Below are 21,422 nucleotides of genomic sequence, written 5' to 3'. Positions count from 1 at the left end.
GCAGATCATTCGACCTCAACGAACCAGCATTTCATATGAAGAAAGGATTGACTATAAAAATAGTACTGGTGCGATCCCGCACCGCCAGTGCCGATACTGAAAATTTGTTTCAAATTGTGGTGTCAGTTAGTTGGAAAGGCGCATTGGGGAAAGAAAATGGGTTCTTCTCAGGACCAGCATTTTCTGAAAAGAAAGGTTTAATTGCGAAAATGGACTGTTTCGGTGGCATCGGCGTTTGGCGTAGAAGCTTGGTTGCTGTTAGTGATTCCAACCATTCAAATTGACTGCATCATCTCCTTTCGACGCGCTATCAAGTTCGCTATTTACGATTGAGTTTTGCACTTTGAAGAAAGTTTATTTCGGATAGTCGGATCAACCTTCTTTTGTATAAAATGGTGGCTTTTGTATAAAATCAATGCAAACGCCATCTCAGTAGAAACTATCTACAATCTATCTACAAACTATCTACTATCTATCTACAAGTTTTAGGAAGACAATTTTATTAGATTCAATCCATTATGTTTGTGAATCGAACTTCTCGTTCATTCCTGTGATTAAAGGTCATGAAATTGAATCTAAAAATATTTTTTTCTGAAATTATTTCACAATTTCGGTCATATTTTTTCTAGTATTGCTTTATGATTTTTTTTTTCATAACGGTGAAAATTCTCGCGGTAATTTTTTTTAGTTCATATTTTTTCATATTGCTGAGAAAATTTGCTTCGTTTTCATCAAAAGAACTTTGTTCCCACAATACTTTTTTATTGCGTTAGGATTTTTATAAATATGTGATGACGAGAAAACTTTATAAATTTCCACGTGATTGAAATGTCAGCGATGAAATAAAATACACATGATTCTGTTTTACATGATTATTTTTTTTTTCGCTTTTATTTTTGATCGTGAGACTTCAATTTACCACCAAAATCTTTGCAACATATTTAAAATATTCCTGAATAAATCAAAGAGAAATCACATGATAATTAATATGCGTTAAACATTCAAGATGAGTGCAAATTTGAGAAAATGTAAATTGTGTAAAAACAGAATCCAGTGTAGTCAACGCTATATATTATTCTTGACTAAAAACCATTCCGAAAATCGTATTTCAAAAGGAGTTTTGCGTGAAAAGACGTATTGCTGCTGCGAATAACCAGCTTAGGTCTCGCAACATGCAGACGGAAACAAAATTTGCTCTTTACAAAACTCTGATTTTACCAGTGGCCCTTTATGGTCATGAAGCATGGACATAAAAAGAGGTGGACCGGAGAGCTTTCGAGGTTTTCGAGCGAAAGTGCTGCGTAAAATACTCGGAGGGAAACAAGAAAATGGTGTATGGCGCAGACGCATGAATTATGAGCTGTATCAAGTATACAAAGAAGAAAATATTGTGAATCGTATAAAATACGGCAGACTTCAGTGGGCTGGTCACTTAGTGCGAATGTCGGAAGAAGAATAGCGAAAACAATATTCAACAGAGAACCAGATAGGGGCCGGCGACTTCGTGGAAGGCCACGAACACGCTGGCTGCACGCGGTGGAATCGGACCTGGGGACCATGAACGTTCGGGGAAACTGGAGGAACATCGCCCAAGACCGACGATTATGGAGCTCTACAATACGCCAGGCATAGGTGTATCGACGCTGTAGCCAACCAGGTATCCACACACTAACTTTTTCTTTTTCGAGCTCGGCAAAATCGGGCACCGCTGTAGCTCAGTAAATTTAAAAACTGAAACTCGGCGGAAAATTTCGTTTATTACTGATTTTCAGCAACATATTTACCATATCTCAGCAACCGAAACGTCACTTTTACTGAGATTTCGGCAAAAATCATGTTTGCTGAAACTCGGCGGTGCCCACCTCGAGAAAATAAACGAAACATGCTCAGATCTCGGTGAAAAAAATTAAGTGTGCAGGTAGGTTATCGCGAAAATAGGCGTCCTAGCTTTTTTCAAAAATTTTGTTTTTGTTCTAGCATTTTTGACTAAATGATATTTGCTGCCATGTACGCGTACGGCTTAACTAGATTTTTGACTACATGACATGTTCGGCCATAAATACTGTTCAGCTGAAGGACGAGAAAAACGAGACCCGGATCAATGTGACACATGTCTCAAAACATAATCGTGCATCACTTCCTTGTTATTGACCCAAGTTCTATCAACAGTTCGAAGATATACTTGATAACAATAACAAAGTAGGAGCCATGGTAATGAAATATGTCAGAGAAATTAGAATTTGTGATGTATGATAAGTTGAAATAAAAATCACTATGACCAAAAAAATTAAGGACAAACTGTAAGCTTTTTATTTGATTGTTTGATTGTAGTCTACCATGGTGGACAAATATATTCAGAGACATAGTTTCAAGTTTTAAAGAATATACAACCTGGCAAACATCAACTTTGAATCGCCCTACTCGACAATCTCTGTGTTATTTTTCACTCGTCTGTCTATTGCTGAAAAGTCCCATGTTTACTCAGGTTGATGGCGGTGTCCTTGCTGGCAAACAACCTTCGGAGTCTCGTTTTGGGGCCAACAAAAATAAGTTGCCACAAGAATGCTTCCCCCAAGTAATGGCATGTTTATATCTTTATTATACCCCCAACGCTCATCCCACGCAGGAAGGCTCCCCAAGACGACGGAAATAGAATCGCAATCCGTAATACATGTATAGGCTGGCAACGAGCTCAAGAACTATGCCACCACCAGTTCTAGACCGTACGAGTGACTTTATGATATGTTGCTACTGGCACCGCCATCGACGCCGCCAACAACATCGCATTTCAAAGGGGCCTTCGGGGGAACGTACATTACATTGCGGAAAAGACGCGTAGTCATTTGTTTGTTGGCACCGCCGCGGCAGTGGCACGCGAACCTAAACTAGAGCCCACAGAGATCTATGAATACTTTATTGGTCATTAGGCAGCAACCAGCCCGGCAGCGTCGGAAAGTCGGTGGTATTTGGCGTGATTTGTGCGTTATGTTTTGCGAACAATGCGAATATGGATCGGCGGTATTTATATTTAAGCTTTTATTGTTCTACTCGTGTACTTAGGACGAAGCGGGTACAGTGAATTATGATTTAATGATTTTATGGAAGGATAAACCAGGTCCAGGTCATCATTATAAAAGGTAATTGTGGAGTAAACATTCCCAAGTTAAGCCCTCCATCAAACAAAATAGGACCAAGCCTTCAGTTCAGCAGCAATTTGCATTGTTTCAACAATCCCTAATTGATTGGTATATCTTTATTCAATCTTACCTTTTTTCCTACAATACCGCAACTGACTTTGATGAGATCCTTGTTTCCTTTTGATTTAGCCTGGGTATCGCTTTGCTCGACAACACCCGATCGACCCTTTTCCACCTGTCTCGCACACTTTTATTCAAATCATAGCAATTTGATTCTTGAAATGGGTCACAACAATGGCGCATTTGTCACAATCGCAATCGACCAACTTCGTTTTCACTGGTTTTGACTTGGAGCAGCAAAAAATATTTTCCTCGTAAACACTTCTCCCACTGCTCTTTTCTCCCCCACTTGATGAGCTTAACTTGGATTCCTGAGTATGACCTTTTCGCCAGCAGAACTTCTGTTTCGTTTTTCTGTGAATTGATCTTGAAAATATTTATTCTCGGTAAGCACCCTCCCGAACCGTGAGTCCCATTCTGGGTAGGGTGCTGGATTTCGTTATTTCTTCTAATGGATTTTTTTGCTGCACGTTTCGCTCTCAACCTGGCACAACTCGTCCGGTCTTTCTCTCTCACTCGTTGTTACCATGTTTTCTCCGATTCGGCGAGGTCCGCATCCTAAAAGACCGAACCAAAGGGAAATGGGAATCCAAGTGGCGGGAGGTTGAAATTTATCGGTCGCTCTAATTTATGTCCTCCTTTGCTTTCCTGTTTCCTGTATCGCGTGTGCCGGTCGGTACTGCCTCTGGGAGAGGCTGGATTCACCCGAACCGAGTCCCCAAATGGTTCTGTCGTTAGTACCTGTGAAAAGGGGACAGGGAGAAAAAAAGCAGTCAGGAAAAATGGTATATAGATTACAGTAATAGGGAACAAGTTCAAGAGTAGTATTTCACATTCGATCGGTGGAACTTGTGCCTGCTCGGGTTCGAGAAGGGGGCTGGGTGGTTCCAAATCGAGTCAGAAAATTATGTTCGGTTGGTGTGGTTTTTTCGGGTTGAATAGCGATGAAGTTGTGTTAATGGAATATTTTCGGTGGTCTTGTTTTCTCGTGGTATGTAGAAATAGTCCACAGATCTATGGGTATGATACACATATTCAAACTAACATTTTATTTCTGTTGAACTATCCTGATCTTACAAGAAACGTGATTTAATTTCAGTGATTTGTATCTTATATCTGACGTCGTAGATGACTCAACATTGGATACCCATTTGTTGTACAATCTTGCACGAGTTATAAACCACAGCTGTTGAGCGTTTTTCTGTTACCCAAAATAATTTTCACTGGCATATAACACACTGACGTAGTGTCTATGTTGACAACGCCTTCAAAGTCAATTCAGGATGAGAAATGAAACATTTGTTTTTCACTGAGGATTGAGAAATCCTCTGCATCTCCGTGAGCGCCACTGGAAAAAAAGTATAGTTGATACTCCATAAACTGGATCTTTTTGCTTGTTTCAAATCATGAGTACGACATGTTTCACCACAATCAAATAATAACTATTCTGTTTGTTTACGGTTTAATGAAAACTAGGTAGGGCAACGGTACCAATAGTGGAGGTATTAGTAGATCCACAAAAGAAAATATTTGTAAAAAATTGATAATTATGGGAAATTTACAGCTTTGATATCTTAGTCAATAGATAAACTAATAAATTTGCTAACAAAAATGAGATAGATGTCATTTAACATCAAAAATTACCAAATATTGCTTGCACCACTATGGGTACACTGTTCCTTTAGTGGCGGTAAAAATTAATTTTAGTTCCTATAGTGGTGCTATCCATTGGTTTCTTATGAGACTCGCCACTATTGGTACAGTTGCACCACTATAGGTGCAAGGGAGTCAATTTTGTTAAGAAAAATCATTGTTTTCAATAGTTTTTCAAGCGAAATCTTAAGGTAAGTTGCATTTAACAGGATATTCAAAGCACGATGCATTAACTGAAACCATCGTAAAGTCTATAAATATGATAAATCTCATTAAAACCCCACTACCTCCACTAAGGGTACGGTTACCCTATAGCTGAAGTGCCAAGGTAGCCTATTTTGTATGTGCAGTAAGCTTTTAAAATATAAATCTTTAAAATTAATCCGTGTGATCCTCAAAGATCTCAAGCTTTGTCTGTTCAAAGATTGTGTACGGATTGAATGGGTAATTTATCACACATTAGTTTTTTTTAAATTTTTCTAAGAAATAGGAACATGTTGGGGAAAATGTATACGTTATTGTGTGTGTAATGTGGATGTGGACCATATAAAGTACATTTATTTGTTTTGTTTAATCATGTAAAATTATTATTATGTTGATAAGTTTGTATCGTTGACCGTCAAAAGACCAAATATACATTACTAAATACAAATTCCATTGAAACCAATTCTCGCGCTTAGTTTCATAGGGGCGTAACTGTATTGATCGATTTCTCTTCGTCGATGTTTTCTTTTCATTATTGTACCGAATTACGCTAGTTTGTCGATGATTTAATGGTTTGGTGTGATAAAGGATGATTGTATCTTGCACCAGAATCAATAATCAGGGTTGTAGCTTTTGAAACAATTGAATTATTAACAAAATATAAAATCGATTAAGAGAAATCGATGAATACAGTTACGCCCCTATGAAACTAAGCGCGAGAATTACATTTTTAAGTAATTTTTTTTTCTACAATAGATCATGCTTTTTCAGTAAATCCATTGTCATTTATGGATAAATCAATTATTATCCAACATTTTAAATTTCAAGAGGAACATTTTACAAATACTTCTCAACTATATTCAACGTTAGCATTGTGACATTAAAACTTTTATTGCATACGAAACCGAAAAGTCGTATTAATTGTGTAAATGTTTTTTGATGAAATTTCGAAGAAACAGTGAGCTAAAAGAGTAAATCGTACCAAAGTTGTGCAGAATTGCAATGACAACAAGGTATGTTAGTTGCAAAATAGAAAATTTCAGTTGGTGTTGTTCTGTCGAGCTCCGTTCTAATCCTCCAAACGCATGTTTACTGTCGTTTACTTACACGAAAAAGTTGTTAGTTGTACTTCGTTATCATCGAACTGAACTGTTGCCAGGAAAAGGTTATTGTGAACGTACGTGGCCGACTAATATTTGCAATATTTATTCTCCGATTCTCGAACACAATTCTCCATTGTTTCAAACATGCTCTGTGAGAAGTGCAACCACTATTGCAAACTCGCTTGCACTACGGGACATGTAAAAAAAACCTTATGATAAAATTCAAGAGCTGTGGAAATTTAAAAAAAATAATTTTCCGTGTAAGAAATTAGAAATATTTTAGGGGTCCTATACACTCTCCGACATGTTGTATAACTTTGAATCCGCCTCCAGGAAATCTGGTTTGGTAGGAGTAAAGTTGGACCGTCTGTGGACAAGTTGTTCGACCGTTGGACAGTACAACTTGCCCACAGACGATCCGACTTCACTCCGACTGAACCAAATTTCCTGGGGGCGGAGTCAAAGTTGTACAACATGTCGGAGCGTGTATGGGGCTCCTTAGAGTGAATCATTCACCACCATAACCTTCTGTTTTATCAAGTTAGTTGTGGAAAAATATTAAACTAGTTAAGATCGAACCTTTTGCAATCCAGTTTTGTTCCACCTCGCGTTTTCAAGGGCATCACTATCAACACTGAAGCAACGACCAATGTTTCACTCTTCAAAGGGACGCTGACAAAAACACGAAGGAACAGAAAATTACGCATTTTTCAATATTAAAAAAAAAACAAAATTTTGGGATTTTTAAATTTTATTTTAATCTTTTTTTTTCAGAATTTTATTATTGACTAATGTCAAACAATTCACCAGTTCTGAATAATTGAAAATAACAAAAAATAGTCAAAGTACCCTGCCTAAGGCCGGTTTTGGGCATTAGAAGGCTAAAAAAATAGTTTTAAGAAAAAAAATGGCAAAAGACAAATGCGAAAAGAGGAATAGGAAATAGGAATAGAACAACAATAAAATGTAATTTCAATTATTTCCATGAATATGATTGACGCATGAAAATAAATGTCAAATCTAATCAATTCAATCCATAGTCGAAATTGATTTGAATGACGCTTAGCCTCCCCTGAGCCTTAGATTTAAAAGTAGCCTCACACTTAATTTTGTCTATTGGTTCCCATGTGCTCCCAAATAAAGCGGGACTCATGCAATTTCGTCGCGAAAAGTTAAAAAATCCTGGCCAATTTATAGTCTGCTTTACAGCTCGGAATCTCGAAGATCTCCGCCGGACTGTATTTTAAATCGGGCCGAATCGCAAATTTTTCATTACGGAATCCCATTATTCCCGCCCACACACATGGGAGCTAAATTTGCAGACAAGCTCCTGATGTGTAAACTAGCCTAGCCTTTTTCCTCGGTTTGAAACTGACTTAAACTTGATTTTGTTCAGTTTATTTATAAATTATTTTTTCATGCCGTGTTTTTTTACAGTGGATTAAAAGCAACACTAATAACACAACATCTCAAATTTAATATGTATGTGTTTCGTCCACTGTCTTTATTATAGACACGAAATTATTTGATTTTAGATTCCTGCCTAAAATATTGAATTTGTTTGAATATTATTTTGGGGCTCTTTGGAAGAATCAATGAAAAAACGGGACAAATTACGGATTTTTTGATTACGACGGGATAACACAATAAGGTCTAAAAAACGGGACTGTCCCGTTAAATACGGTACGTATGGTCAGCCTAATCATTGGGGCAAAAATGCCTGTTTTTTTATTCCTTACTTTATTTGGTAGGCACTTTGTGTTTCTCAACCGCTACTGTGCCGTGATCTACTGTGGTACTCTGCTGTACAGAATCCACACAGAATCTATTAATTCTGAAAAAAATTACTCATTACAATGTTGCTAATTAACAGCTTTCAAAATAAATAATGCATAGAGTGTCCCGGATTGATACACGAAATAACTGGTCACTTTCTTCAATTCTATGTTGGTTTAAAATTTCGTCAAACTCGATAACAAATGACTCAAACAGCTGGGGTAATCTCGGGTTGAACTAATATTTGCAGCTGTGTAGCAAAAGTCCCATCCCATTGAGATTTGCATCTTAAGGAACATGAATTAAAAATACTGAAAAAATGCATTTAATGATCGAAAGATCCCATTGGTTTACATGTTAAATGTTTCACGTGAAATAATGTTTACCAGCTTTTAATACACTATCGAGATAAGAGAATTAAAGTATCAAGGAACAAATAGTACCGTTCTGACTCAAATTCCGAAAAATGGCATTTTAGCGCGTTAAAACTAAACTTTCATTGATTTTCCGCACTGGGGCTCAAGATTACAAACGAGTTCTAGCTCGTGTGGGAGTCATGTTCGGAATTCGAGCCTAAACGGTAATGAAATGTGCTTAATTCTTTAGTGTTCCATTCAACATAAACAATGAATAACTACTTGCCAATGACGAAACAATCATTTTCAATTTTACTTCAAATATATGAGTACTCATATGATACGAATAGGTATCGATACTTTTAATTCGATATTTAGTGGTATCGATACTTTTATACGATACTACTTCAAAGTAAAAGTATCGATACCTCAGTGGTATCGTTTCATCCCTAGCTACGGGATCCTAAAAAATGCCTGTTGATGATATACAAATAAATAAAATACAAATATAAAACATGCACACTAGTTAAAATTAGAATATATTAATAAAATTCAATAAATAATAAACAAATATCATATAAAGTTTAAACAAAGTTTGTTTTTCTTTTTTTTCCCCAAAGTTCGTTCACTATGCCCTCAGCAACGGGTTGAGCGGATTTGTATAGAGTGTGTATCAATCACATTTTTTGGAGTGCTGTCAAAAATCGATATTAAAAATATTCAGGAGGAAGTGCTTTGATAAAAGTAGATAGATGTTCTCTGACTTTTTTAGTATGTGTCCTCTAAAATACACAGACTTTCCGACTTACTGTGGATATTCATGACCGATTTTTGTTATGGAGTTTGATGCAGTCTTAGAACTTAGGGAGACTTAATTCCTTTTCTACGATATCTACGCAATTGTTCTTCGAGTCAACCCTACAACAAATCTATAAAGTCTACACAAAATTAGAGGCCAAAACACAAATAATATTTCCTTGTTTTTTTTTGATAAATTTTCGTATGAGTGACTAATGAGTATCCCAATATTGATGCAATAAAATATCCTAAGATTGTAATCGAATTTTAACTCATAGATTTGTTTGATTTTTCTGAAAACGCTTCGAAAAAGGAAATTTGTTGTTCGACGGTTAGAAGTTAGATAAAACTACTACAAGCGTTGGTAGAATCATACTCAAGTCTCAATCATCGAGGATCCACGCACGAGGTAACACGCTTGCGTTTATGTAGGGAGAGCATCACGCTTGATTTTCTCGGACAGAATCGCATCGCTTCGCTCACTCACCAAAAACTGATTTCGCTCTAAAAAGCGTCAAAACGCAATCGAAGCGTATGTTTCGTTTGTATATGGATTTATTAGCTATTGCTTTAAGCGAAAAGTTAATTCAATGCATTCCCCAATGGAGAGCACGTAAAAATCATGCAGTGGTGCAAATCACGATTCAAATCATGAACGATTCTCTAGGCCATGCTTCTGATGGGATTTGACTCGCGCATGATTTGAATCACCCATGAGATTTGAGAATTTGAGATTTTATCATTTCTCGTTGGCTTTTGACGAACTCCGACAGCAAATATCATCTACTATGTTTTCGTGATGCCTCCGAAAGAAGTCACGTTTGTTGTTTGTATGTTGTGGGTCCATATTCAAGCGAGCAAATCATCAGTCACCTCTTGACTACGAAACCTTGAAACGCAACTTTACGCGGATTGTCAATACCACGGGTATAGTTCGCTGCGACAGTAGTGGGTAGCCAACTGGTTAAAAACTATGAACGGCATAGGAATTCATTGAATCAGTTAATTTTGGACGGATTCTACTGTAGTATTATTGACATACACCACCGACTGATAGGAAGGGCTTAGGATTATTTGGTCAAATGCCGTTTGGTGAAAAGTTTAGTGTGTGAATTGAGAATTGAGATGTTCGAAGTGAATAGAGAATATGTAGTGAGAAGTAAGAAATTAAAAGTGAGTGCTGAGTAATACGTAGGCAGAAACAAATGATAAAAGAGTGGCGATAAGAGAGCAATAATAGGTGCAAAGTGAGTAGTGAGAAAAGCGAACTAAATTAAGAAGTAAGAAGTGCGAAGTGTTCTATTCATGAGACAAAAGGAAGAAGAAAGAAAAAAGAAGCAAATAATAAGGACGAAGAAATAATCAAAAAAAATCGAGAAGAACAGAAAATACAAAGAAAGAAGGAAGGAAAAGAAATAAGGAAAAAAGAAGAAGAGTTGTCTGGAAAATGGAAGAAGAAAGAAGGAAGCAGGAAGAGAGGAGAAGAAGGAAGAAACCAGAGAGAAGTAAGAAGAAAGAAGAGGAATGAGAAGAAAAAATAAGGAGAAAGAAGGAAAGAAGTAGAATGAGGAGTAATAAGAATTTCTAAATTTCGAATTTTTACGTCTCATATCTCGCTCTCCACTTCTCCCTTCTCACTTCAGACTTTTCACTTTCAACTTCTTTCTCTCACTTCTCACTTTTCCTTTACCACTTTGTACTTCTCACATTTTTACTTCTCACTCCTCAATGCACTTTCCACTTCTCACGTCTTATTTCTTTGGTGTGTGAGAAATGTCTCATCTCTACTTCATGCTTCACGTTTTATTTTTATCTACACGCAATTTGAGGATTTTTCAACTTTTCGGCCACACAGCATTTGGCCAAACGACCCGTTCGGCCGAATGACATTCCGCAAAACTTCCTGACCCCATTAGAAGGTGTTTGTATCCAACCGAATTTGCAAAGCACAGCGTCTCACCAAAGGGTTTCAGGCTTGGTTCCAGGAGAGATATGTTATTACTGAACACAACCCAGACACACCTTTGTGTGGCGTGAGGCAAAAGGAGGAGGAAAGTATAAGATAAGACATTTCTTCATGCTGCTTAGAAGAGGTGAACGATTATTTTTTATCTAAATTCTCTAATTTAGGAAGACTGTTTTGGTAGCTTTGTGCTAGCGATTTTGCTTTAACGTTTAGAGGGTATAGAAACGAGTCGTTGACAAGCTTGATCATAGTGATACAGGAGGTCTGCCATCATACGCATATTTGGCTCATGTTTGCTGGGATTTCCTATATGCATGGGACAGTTATGTTTATAACGGCAGAGGTGCTCTAAAATAAATCATCTATCAGCAGAAACAGAAAGCTCTCTGTGCTTCATCTCGACAATCAATGGCTTGGTTCGCCTTAAGGACGAACTTTTCAGAATCCAATTTTGTTCCACCTCGCGTTTTCAAGGTCACCACCAAGATGAATACACAGCTAGGTGTTTCAATCTGCCCAATTTATGGATGAGAAGAAGGCGGGGTGAAAAATTCATTTTCGGTGCAAAACATAAACAAACCGGCTGGCTCTCCCATACTAATATCCAAGATGGCTAAATCGTGAATTTGGCAGATTGGAACACCTAGTGGTGTATTCATCTTGGGCACCACTATCAATACTGAAGCATCGAACAGCTGTTATCTTTTTGTTCTACGCTTGCTGCGACGCAGCAAAGCCTAAATAAAAACATTACTGTTATCTGTCGTTTGTTTATCGAGATTGGTGTCTCTGAAAACTCGAGGTATAATTATTATTTATGTAATTTTCTCCATATAAGCATGAATTCTTTTGCAATCTTGATCCTCAGTATGGAAAACCAATGAAAACTTTAGTTTTAGGGCGCTAAAACGAACGCTGGGAATATGAGTCAGAACGGTAAGCTCCGTCGCGTGTTACATCGTGTTTTTTTTTTTTTTCTTCAGCAAGGGTAAACGGAAATCTGCAACCAGACACCTGAGGAGGTACTCAGGTAGTGTGGGGATGGGTATATCATGCAACTCTTACCCGACCCACTAAAACCAAAACCCTTTCGCCAGTCCGTACCCCCGGCCCGCAATTAGGCAATACATCAGGGGGGGACTATTGAGAACGCTCACGCCTATGCTAACGCACTTGACGTCAATACACACAACATCGACTTCAAGGGTGGCTACCTCACCACCCGTCGATCGCAAGCTATGATAGTAACCTAACGGTCCGTATCACAATCTCACGTTGGAGACGAGCACCCCGACAACAACCACCGCGCGCGAACCGCAATGACCTCTATATCTACATACTGAGGTCCCGCAGCCCACCCGCGACATGTTGGTTGTCGGGGTGAGCAAAGTGTTCACTGCATCACAGGTGCCCTTACTGCACTCGTTGGTTTTGTTCAAGACGCCACCACCGCTGCAGTTTCGACATAATCTGTTGAGATGCTGTGTTCACCGCATTCCATATATCTTCTTCCCGGCACATCCTCTCGACGTGGTTGTCCGGGGTTGTATCCATACCACTAATAAGCAGCATGGTATTGCGTTCTACCTCGAATCGCGGGCATGCGAACATCACATGCTCTGCCGATTCTACCTCACCTACACATTCAGGACACTCCGCAGAATCTGCGAAGCCAAACCTGTGTAGGAATTTCTTAAAGCAGCCATGTTCAGACAACACCTGTGTTAGGTGGAAGTTGACTTGACCATGCTTCCTATCAACCCAGTTGGACACATCTGGAATCAGTCTGGAATCAGTGGGTCCAACGACCTTTGACTGCGGTGTCCCATGCTCTTTGCCATTTAAGCAACGAAGCTGCTCCCTTGACACGTCGCACTTGCACCGAGTCCCTTTCGTTGTAGCACTCCACATCCTCCTCTAAGAGTATGTCGATCGGCATCATTCCAGCTATAACGCACACCGCCTCATATGATATGGTGCGATATGCGCTCGCGACACGTAAACACATCAGCCGGTGTACTCTGATCAATTTCTTTACATTGTACTCGGCTTTTAGTGCTACGGCCCATGCCGGCACGCCATAACGGATGATAGACAATGCTACGCCAGCTATCAGCCTACGTACTTGACTATGCACCGCCGATCTGTTGAACATCATTCGTGATAAAGATTTTATCGCCAATGAAGCCCGCTGACATGCATAATCGACGTGGCTCGTAAAATTGAGCTTATCATCGATCATCACGCCCAGATGCTTGAGAGACCTCACGGAGTTAACTGTGCAGGTCCCTACTCTTATCCTCGCCTGTTGCAGCCCATGACGGTTGTGCACTACCACGACTTCTGTCTTGTGATGTGCAAGGGACAACCGCCTCGAGTTGAGCCATTCCTCCACTCTGCCAATCGCGTATGAAGCCTTCAGTTCGACTTCGTCGAGAGTGTCACCTGCTACTTCTAGCATTACGTCATCCGCGAAGCCTTCTATCTTCACTCCGGCCGGAAGACTTAGGCGTAATACTCCATCGTACATAATATTCCACAGAACCGGTCCGAGGATCGATCCCTGTGGAACACCCGCGGACACTACGATCGACTTTTGACCGGCATCAGTGTCGTATAACAGCACCCTATTCTGAAAATAGCTTTTCAGTATCCTACACAGGTAATCCGGAACTCTCAATCGGTGCAGGGAGTCAGCAATTGCTGCCCAGCTAGCATTGTTGAACGCGTTTTTTACATCGAGTGTAATCAACGCGCAGTACCTAATACCTCTTCTGTTTAGACCTCTCGCTATCTTGGCCGTATCCGTTACCGCTTGAATTGCTTCAATGGTAGAACGGCCCTTACGGAAGCCATACTGGTTGCTAGATAAGCCACCAGCACACTCTGTATAGGCCGACAATCTATTCAGAATGACCCTCTCTAGCAGCTTTCCAGCTGTGTCGAGTAGGCAAATTGGTCTGTATGCCGAAGGATCCCCCGGCTGTTTGCCAGGCTTCGGTAATAGCGTGTTACGTCGTTTAAACCGATCGAATTGTCCACCCTAAGTTCTCAAGTCGTGCAGGTTTTTAGCCAAAGTGCATAGTTGTTTGAACAGTTAACGAGTTTTATAGTCGCGTGCCAAAGAGAGACTTCAGACCGCCTAGTTAGTGAAGGCAGACTATCACCAAATCACATCTGGCGGGTTCGATTCCCGGTAAGGACTATCTACCCTACACTAATTGCCATAAGTAATAAGCTTGCAGAGATCCAAGACATAAAAGGGTGCAAAAATTTTGTTTTTTGAATCAATGAAAAAACCTTCCGATGCTAAACGTTTTCAAACCGTAAACATCATAAAGATTTGGCACAATCTCAAAACATTTCTCGAATTTTTTTCAACCTCGATGCCGACCTAAAAGTATGATAGTAGTTATTTTTCATATAATCGCCTAACTAATGGAATACCATGAGCGACATATAATGCCCTATTATATCCATGATAATCCAACCCACCCTGAAGCTTTTCAAATTCCGGAGGATACTTGCATTATTTACTAGAGGTCATCAACATGTTCGGGGTGTTGGTACCCAACGAGCTTAATAATGCCTTTTTCTGCTTGTCATCCAACGCAACGGCTAAGCATAGATATCCTTTTTCCCATGATGCAAAAAAGCAATTCAATTGGGTTTTCTCCATCATTAGGAAACCTTTTCAGAAAACTTTATCCAATAGCAAAAAACAAAGGAAAAATCAGGCCGAAAGTAAATTTTAAACTCTAAGTGCCACCCAAAACGCCACCATCTAGCAACAACCCGGAACGGACGGCGGCGGCCCAATCTCACGCCTTTCGCGCTTGTTGGCGAAAGAAGCAGCGCAGCAGTTACCGTCTGTCATCAGGCGGAAGGACAAAAAATCATATTGAATAGAGTTGTAGCCCGTTAAAATCATCTACAATTGGAGCGTCCAAGAGCCAGCGACCGGATGGCTCCGCCAGGGTGAATTTCGGATTAAGATGTGCTCATTTATCACCGTGATGGGACTGACTCCGGGTGCTCCGCTGGGACGCACAACTGAAGCGAAGTGGGCAGATTGAGATACCGCTCAGTTGGATATTCCATTTGCTCCGAAGCGTGGATGATGAAGGATCCTATTTAACTAACAACGACCGCGATGGCGACAAAGGACGTCGTCGTCGTCGTCGGCGGCGGCGGCTGCGGGGTGGCAACCGTTCGTTATCCTTGAGATGGGGCCTCCCACGAGGGGACCCCTTTGTCCCGACGAGGCAGAGGAAAATTTCTTTAAGCTTTATTTCAGACGACGGGGAGGGGTTAATCCCGCAGCAGGAATTTGAATATATCGGTTCATTTTCTTCCTGCTTCTGTGCGCTTAAAGAATTTGGATGGAGGTTAATATTGAAATTTTATTCGAAGAGATATTTCCATTTTAGACCGTGATTAATTACCAATAAGAATCGATTTATTTTATGGAATCGCTTGATGATAACAGTCATGTCACCAACAGCACAGATTTTTGCAGCGCACTAATATTATGGATCCGATTTGGTGAATTATTTGTTAGTATATTGTTCATTTTTGCATTCAAATTACTTTTTCCATAATTACTTGATTACTGTTGGTTCACTCGAAAAACTGTTTTTGTATAAAATCTTGGCTTACAATTCTGCATGGTTTCAATACAAAAATGTAAGCTTTTTATACAGATACTGTATTGAAATAAGACGAAATTGTAAGAATATTTTTTTTGTTTCAAAATATTTTTAATTTGCCAAAATATAATGCAGATTTTGCAAGGATCTAATGTAGAACTGTATTTAAGTCTGCCGCATCGGCTGGTTGGATGAAGTATGTTCGACACATCTACTGACATTTTGTCCATCCATTAACCTTTATTTTAGCTCAACAAGCACTTTCACACTTAATGACTGCAAGATTTCTAAGCCCTTTTATTTATGCATTCGTAAATCTTGTGGCTAGCACGACACGCGCAATGCCCAGGGAAGCGAAGAAACATTCCACCAAACCCATTAACTGATTTGAACTCAGCATCCTTTACCTTTTCGTCACGCACCTTACTGCTGAACCTTTGCGAGAAGTCTTCAACGCGGAAAAAAACATTTGCATGAACTATTCATCAAATCAGTTTGAAGAAGAAACAAATTGATGCCAGTAAAATGCCATCATATCTCATTTTTCTTAAATCCCTTTATTACGACCGATTTCCACAATCAGTAACCTAAATTACAAATTGATGCAATTTTCCATCATCTGCAAATCACCAACGGTTATTCGTTAAACATGAGTCCTGTATGCAGGAATCAAAATAATAATCCCAGATTACAAGTTAAGACGGCGATCCGGAGTAAACCTTTTAGTTGCTGTCTTCGTTGTTCATGCAAGGTTGAATTTTACTTGAGCTTGCTTCATGCTTCCTGCACTCGCTCACGTACCGGCTGAATGCGAATGTTGCTCTATAGCTCTGGGACAAGCACATCTAGCCGGCGTTGGTTGCTGCCAGTTGCTGTGATGCAACTTTGGTTGGCATCTCGGCTCGACTCTGACAAAGTGGGGTAGAATAACACTTCCCTTCTTTTCGGCTGCACACTGAATCCGGCAACACGAGAATATCAGCTTCAGTTTACATCTTGCAAAAAAAAAAACTATTCGTTAGAGCTTCTACACTCTCTGGCATGTTTCCTTCATCCCACCGACTGGGTACTGGAGTTATGATTCGACTATTCTTTTCACTCTTTGATGTAGCGTGAATAAGGTAAATTCAGTGCGAATAAAAAAATCACAACTCACTTCTCGAGAACCATTTCTGAATCAGAGGTTAGTCTGTAGAGGGTCAAGAACGACGGACAACACTAAATTCTCCCTGCTAGGTGATTCAATCGGAATTCACTTTGCACTATCTTTCACATCGTACTCGGCTTCTTAAAAATTCACTGAACTTTTGTGAAATGAAAAATGCTCAACTGGCAGTGTCAGTAGTAGGCTTATTCTTATAGCTGACAATGCAAAAAAAAAGTTCCCTTTAAAATCTGTTTAAGATGACTGAGTTCGTGATTTGACCTATTCATGTTTTTGAATCGAAGATTTTCTCCAACGCTGTTTTGCAGAAAGGATCCATTCCAATTCAAATGTGCGACTAAAGTGAGCAAAATGAGACAAGAAGAAATAGTCATTGTCATGTTTTTTGCTCTGTAGAAATTAACAGTGTTGCTTGCACATCGTGAACTTCTGTCACACGAATTCAGGAAGTAGGTACGCTCGACATGTAGAGTAGGATGGAGTTCAATTTTCGATGTATTTGGTTCTACTCTATTTCAGATCCATTTCAAATAGCTAACTACCGATTTAAAGCAAATCTTCCTTATACAGATTTAAAAGCCTTGATCAATACACCTAGTGGTAATAGTGCGTTTGTCGTGAGCAGGGTTCGTACTTTTCGTTTCGATGAGACGCAATCAAGCGATTTTAGGGTCGGAGGAAAATCTTTTTTTTTTTTAATTTGTAGTGAAAAACATCTTTTTCCCACCCCTCTTTTCTCTAGAGCAGCGGTTCTCAACCTTTTTCTTGAGAGGTACCCCTTCAAACATTTTCATTAATTGAGGTACCCCCTCTTGAAAGTAGGCTTCAAGTCTCTTGAAATAATAATTCCGAGCTCTTCAAGGGAGGCTTCCGAGCCTCTTGGAAGGAGCTCCTGAATCTCTTGAAAGTAGGCTTCCGCAGCTCTTGATAAGAGGCTTCTTAGCCTTTTGTAGAGAGGCTTTCAAGTCTCTTGAATCAGACCGCATCGTGCTTTCGTGCTGTGCGGTTCTTTCTCTCTTTGCGGAAGGAAGTTTTTAATACTACCCGAAGCTATTTTAATTTCAACGGTGCTTCTTAGCGCTATTGTACCCACTGATCCCGTTACGATCTTTGCAAGGACCCGTGCCTTCGTTTTACGTTGGACCCGTTTGCGGAAGTAAAATTCCGACAAGCGGTGGTAATCCTGCAGGGACACCGTTCTGGGAAAAACCTCTTAGAAGGTCACGTCTCCACGCTCAGCAATGAGTATTAACAAAACAAGAGGAAGAGTCTCTGAATTCTCCACTTCCTTCAAAGAAACAAGGTTTCAAGACCGTCCTGCCCAAGCGCGGAAAAAATAGAAGGAAGCTGGAGAATTCAGATATTCCTTCTAACTCTAATATCGGAAATAATTTTTCCAATCGAACTGAGCAATCAGTTCGATTTGATTAATGATAATAGAGCAAATCGAATCTACCTCTAGCCCAGGTGATTCGATTCATGCGAAAAAGCAAAGGATTCCGCCAATTGTGGTATCTGTTGCCGAGTTTTCTGGCTTCCGGAATGAGATTTTGAGTAACCTTCAGGGGATCAAGGTTTCATTTCAGATTGCTAGGAAGGGTGACTGCCGCGTTTTGCCGGGATCCTTTGACGATCGCAAACGTCTTCTTCACTATTTAACTGAGAAGCGCCATAAATTCTTCACATACGACGACAAAACTGAGCGATTGTTCAAAGTCGTCTTGAAGGTCTCCCAGTGATGACAAATCACTGGATGAGATTAAATTGAAATTTCTCAATTACTTGGATTTTCACCAGTCCAAGTAATTAAGATGAAAAAGAAATCCCATTCTGGAACTTCCCAGAGGGCATTTCTCAAGAATTTTATTTAGTTCATTTTAACAAAAGTGAACTAAATAATATGAAAAGTTTGGAAAAGGCCTGTATTATGTCTCATGTCCGTGTTACATGGGAACATTTCCGCAGGCCTGGGGAAACTTCCAAACCCTACCCAGTGCCGTAAGTGCCAAAAGTGGGGTCATGGAACCAAACATTGTCACATGGATGCTAAATGCATGATTTGTGGTGGAACCTCTCACGCCAAGGACGCATGTCCTGTGAGAGAAGATTCCAATAAATTTAAGTGCGCAAACTGTGGGGGCAATCATAAATCCAATTTCTGGGAATGCCCTTCACGCAAAAAAGTTTTGAATTCCCTTGCAAAATTAATGACGGGAAATTCCAATCGGATCCCAGATTCGACGGGTAGAAATTTTTCAAACGCTCAAATTTCGAAACCGGTTACCGGTCGAGCAATTCATACCCACCACAATTCACAAACAAATTTTGCCGCTCGTCAACGGGTAGCAAGCACTTCAGTAAATTCCAATTTTTCGAATGTACCTACGTATGCAAACATCGCTGCTGGTAGACAAAATTTCTCTTCTGAAAATGAGGTTTATACCCATGTCCCAACGGAAAATAACGGTCATGTTGTTGATTCAGGTAGCATGACTGCTTCCTGATTTTGATTTTTTAACTGAACAATTGCATCACATGATTGATGCAATGTTCAAAGCAAATACCATTCCTGAAGCTGTTCAGGTTGGTATAAAGTACACACAAAAAATTGTTATCGGACTCCGTTTCAATGGATCCAAATAATTGTGTGAAAGTTCTAAATTGGAATGCCCGCTCTCTAAAGGGTAAGGAAGATGAATTATTCAACTTCCTTTCAGTTCATATATTGCCATTATAACTGAAACGTATTTAAAACCAGGACTCTCCATTAAAAGAGATCCAAACTATTTTATCTACAGAAATGATCGTCTTGACAGCGCCTGTGGTGGGGTCGCCATTGGCATTAATAGACGTATCAAACATAAATTATTTTCTTCGTTTGAAACCACAGTTTTGAAACCTTGGGAGTTTCTGTTGAAACAAATTTTGAACAATGTTCCTTCATTGCAGCCTACTTGCCTTTTCAATGCAATGGGCAGCAAAAGAATTTGTTGAAAGCTGATCTTCAAATTCTGACTCGCAACAAATCAAAATTCTTCGTAATTGGTGACTTCAATGCCAAACACCGTTCATGGAATAATGCTCAAAGCAATTCCAATGGTAAAATTTTATTTGAAGATTGTTCTGCGGGATATTATACTATTCAATATCCCAATGGACCAACTTGTTTTTCTTCCAGTCGAAATCCTTCTACAATTGATTTAGTTTTAACGGATTCAAGTCAGCTGTGTGGTCAATTGGTAACTCATGCTGACTTTGACTCTGATCACCTTCCTGTGACATTTGAAATCTCACAAGAATATTTATAATCCAATCAGCTCTACTTTTAATTATCATAGAGCTGATTGGGATTTATCAAAACGTATATCGATAGGAATTTTGATGTTGATATTCCTCTCGATACCAAAAGTGATATTGATAATGCTCTCGTATCTTTGACAAATTTAATTGTCGAAGCCAGAGGCATTGCAATTCCGAAATGTGAAGTTAAATTCAACTCCATTATTATTGACGACGATCTTCAGCTACTAATCCGTCTTAAAATGTGAGAAGAAGGCAATACCAAAGAACTCGCGATCCCGCGTTGAAAGTTATTTGGCGAGATTTGCAAAATGAAATTAAAAACGTTTCGCTATTCTGAGAAATACCAACTTTGAGAATAATGTCTCGAAGTTGGATCCCAGTTCGAAACCCTTTTGGAAATTAACAAAAATTCTTAAAAAACCTCAAAAGCCAATTCCAGCGCTTAAAGAGGGAAATAAAATTTTATTAACAAATGGCGAAAAGGCTCAAAAACTTGCACATCAGTTCGAGAGTGCCCATAATTTTAGTCTAGGTCTCACTAGTCCAATTGAGGATCAGGTTACACGGAGCTTCGAAGACATTCTCAATCAAGAGAATGTTTTGACCCTTCGTTGGGAACCAATTTGGATGAAGTGAGATCTATTACTAGAAAATTTAAAAATATGAAAGCCCTGGGTGATGATGGTATTTTCTACATACTTATCAAAAACTGCTCTTTATCCGTTTTGGTTAATTTATTTAACAAATGTTTTCAATTGGCATACTTCTCAGATAAATGGAAAACGCCAAAATTGTTCCAATTTTGAAGCCGGACAAAAATCCAGCTGAGGCTTCTAGTTATCGCGCAATCAGTTTGCTTTCTTCAATAAGCAAACTGTTTGAAAAGATTATTTTAAATAGAATGATGGTTCATATCAATGACAATTCTATTTTTGCTGATGAGCAATTTGGTTTTCGCCATGGGCATTCAACCACCCATCAGTTATTAAGAGTTACGAATTTAATTCGGCTCAACAAATCTGAAGGATATTCGACTGGAGTTGCTCTTCTTGATATAGAGAAAGCATTTGACAGTGTTTGGCATGAAGGTTTGATTGTAAAATTGATGAATTTTAATTTTCCTCTGTACATCATTAAACTGATCCAAAATTATTTATCAGATCGTTCGCTGCAGGTAAACTATCAGAATACT

The 21,422-nt window shown here is 39.2% G+C and overlaps 1 protein-coding gene across 3 annotated transcripts in view; it reads right to left on the bottom strand.

Annotated features, from left to right (window-relative positions):
• LOC134220065 (dipeptidase 1) overlaps window positions 1-21,422 on the bottom strand; it is an 833,398-nt gene that overhangs the window by 480,847 nt on the left and 331,129 nt on the right. For 2 of the 3 annotated variants that reach the window (XM_062699016.1, XM_062699018.1), the window contains one exon: window positions 3,268-3,998. The exons of the other annotated variant lie outside the window; for it this stretch is intronic. The gene's annotated coding sequence lies outside the window, so the exon portion shown is untranslated. The remainder of the gene's footprint in view (window positions 1-3,267; window positions 3,999-21,422) is intronic. 3 annotated transcript variants of the gene reach the window in all.

Source organism: Armigeres subalbatus, chromosome 3 (genome assembly GCF_024139115.2).
Source record: "Armigeres subalbatus isolate Guangzhou_Male chromosome 3, GZ_Asu_2, whole genome shotgun sequence".
Classification (NCBI taxonomy): Eukaryota; Metazoa; Arthropoda; class Insecta; order Diptera; family Culicidae; genus Armigeres; species Armigeres subalbatus.
Note: the sequence above shows the minus strand (reverse complement) of the source record. Positions and strands in the feature narration are given on the sequence as shown.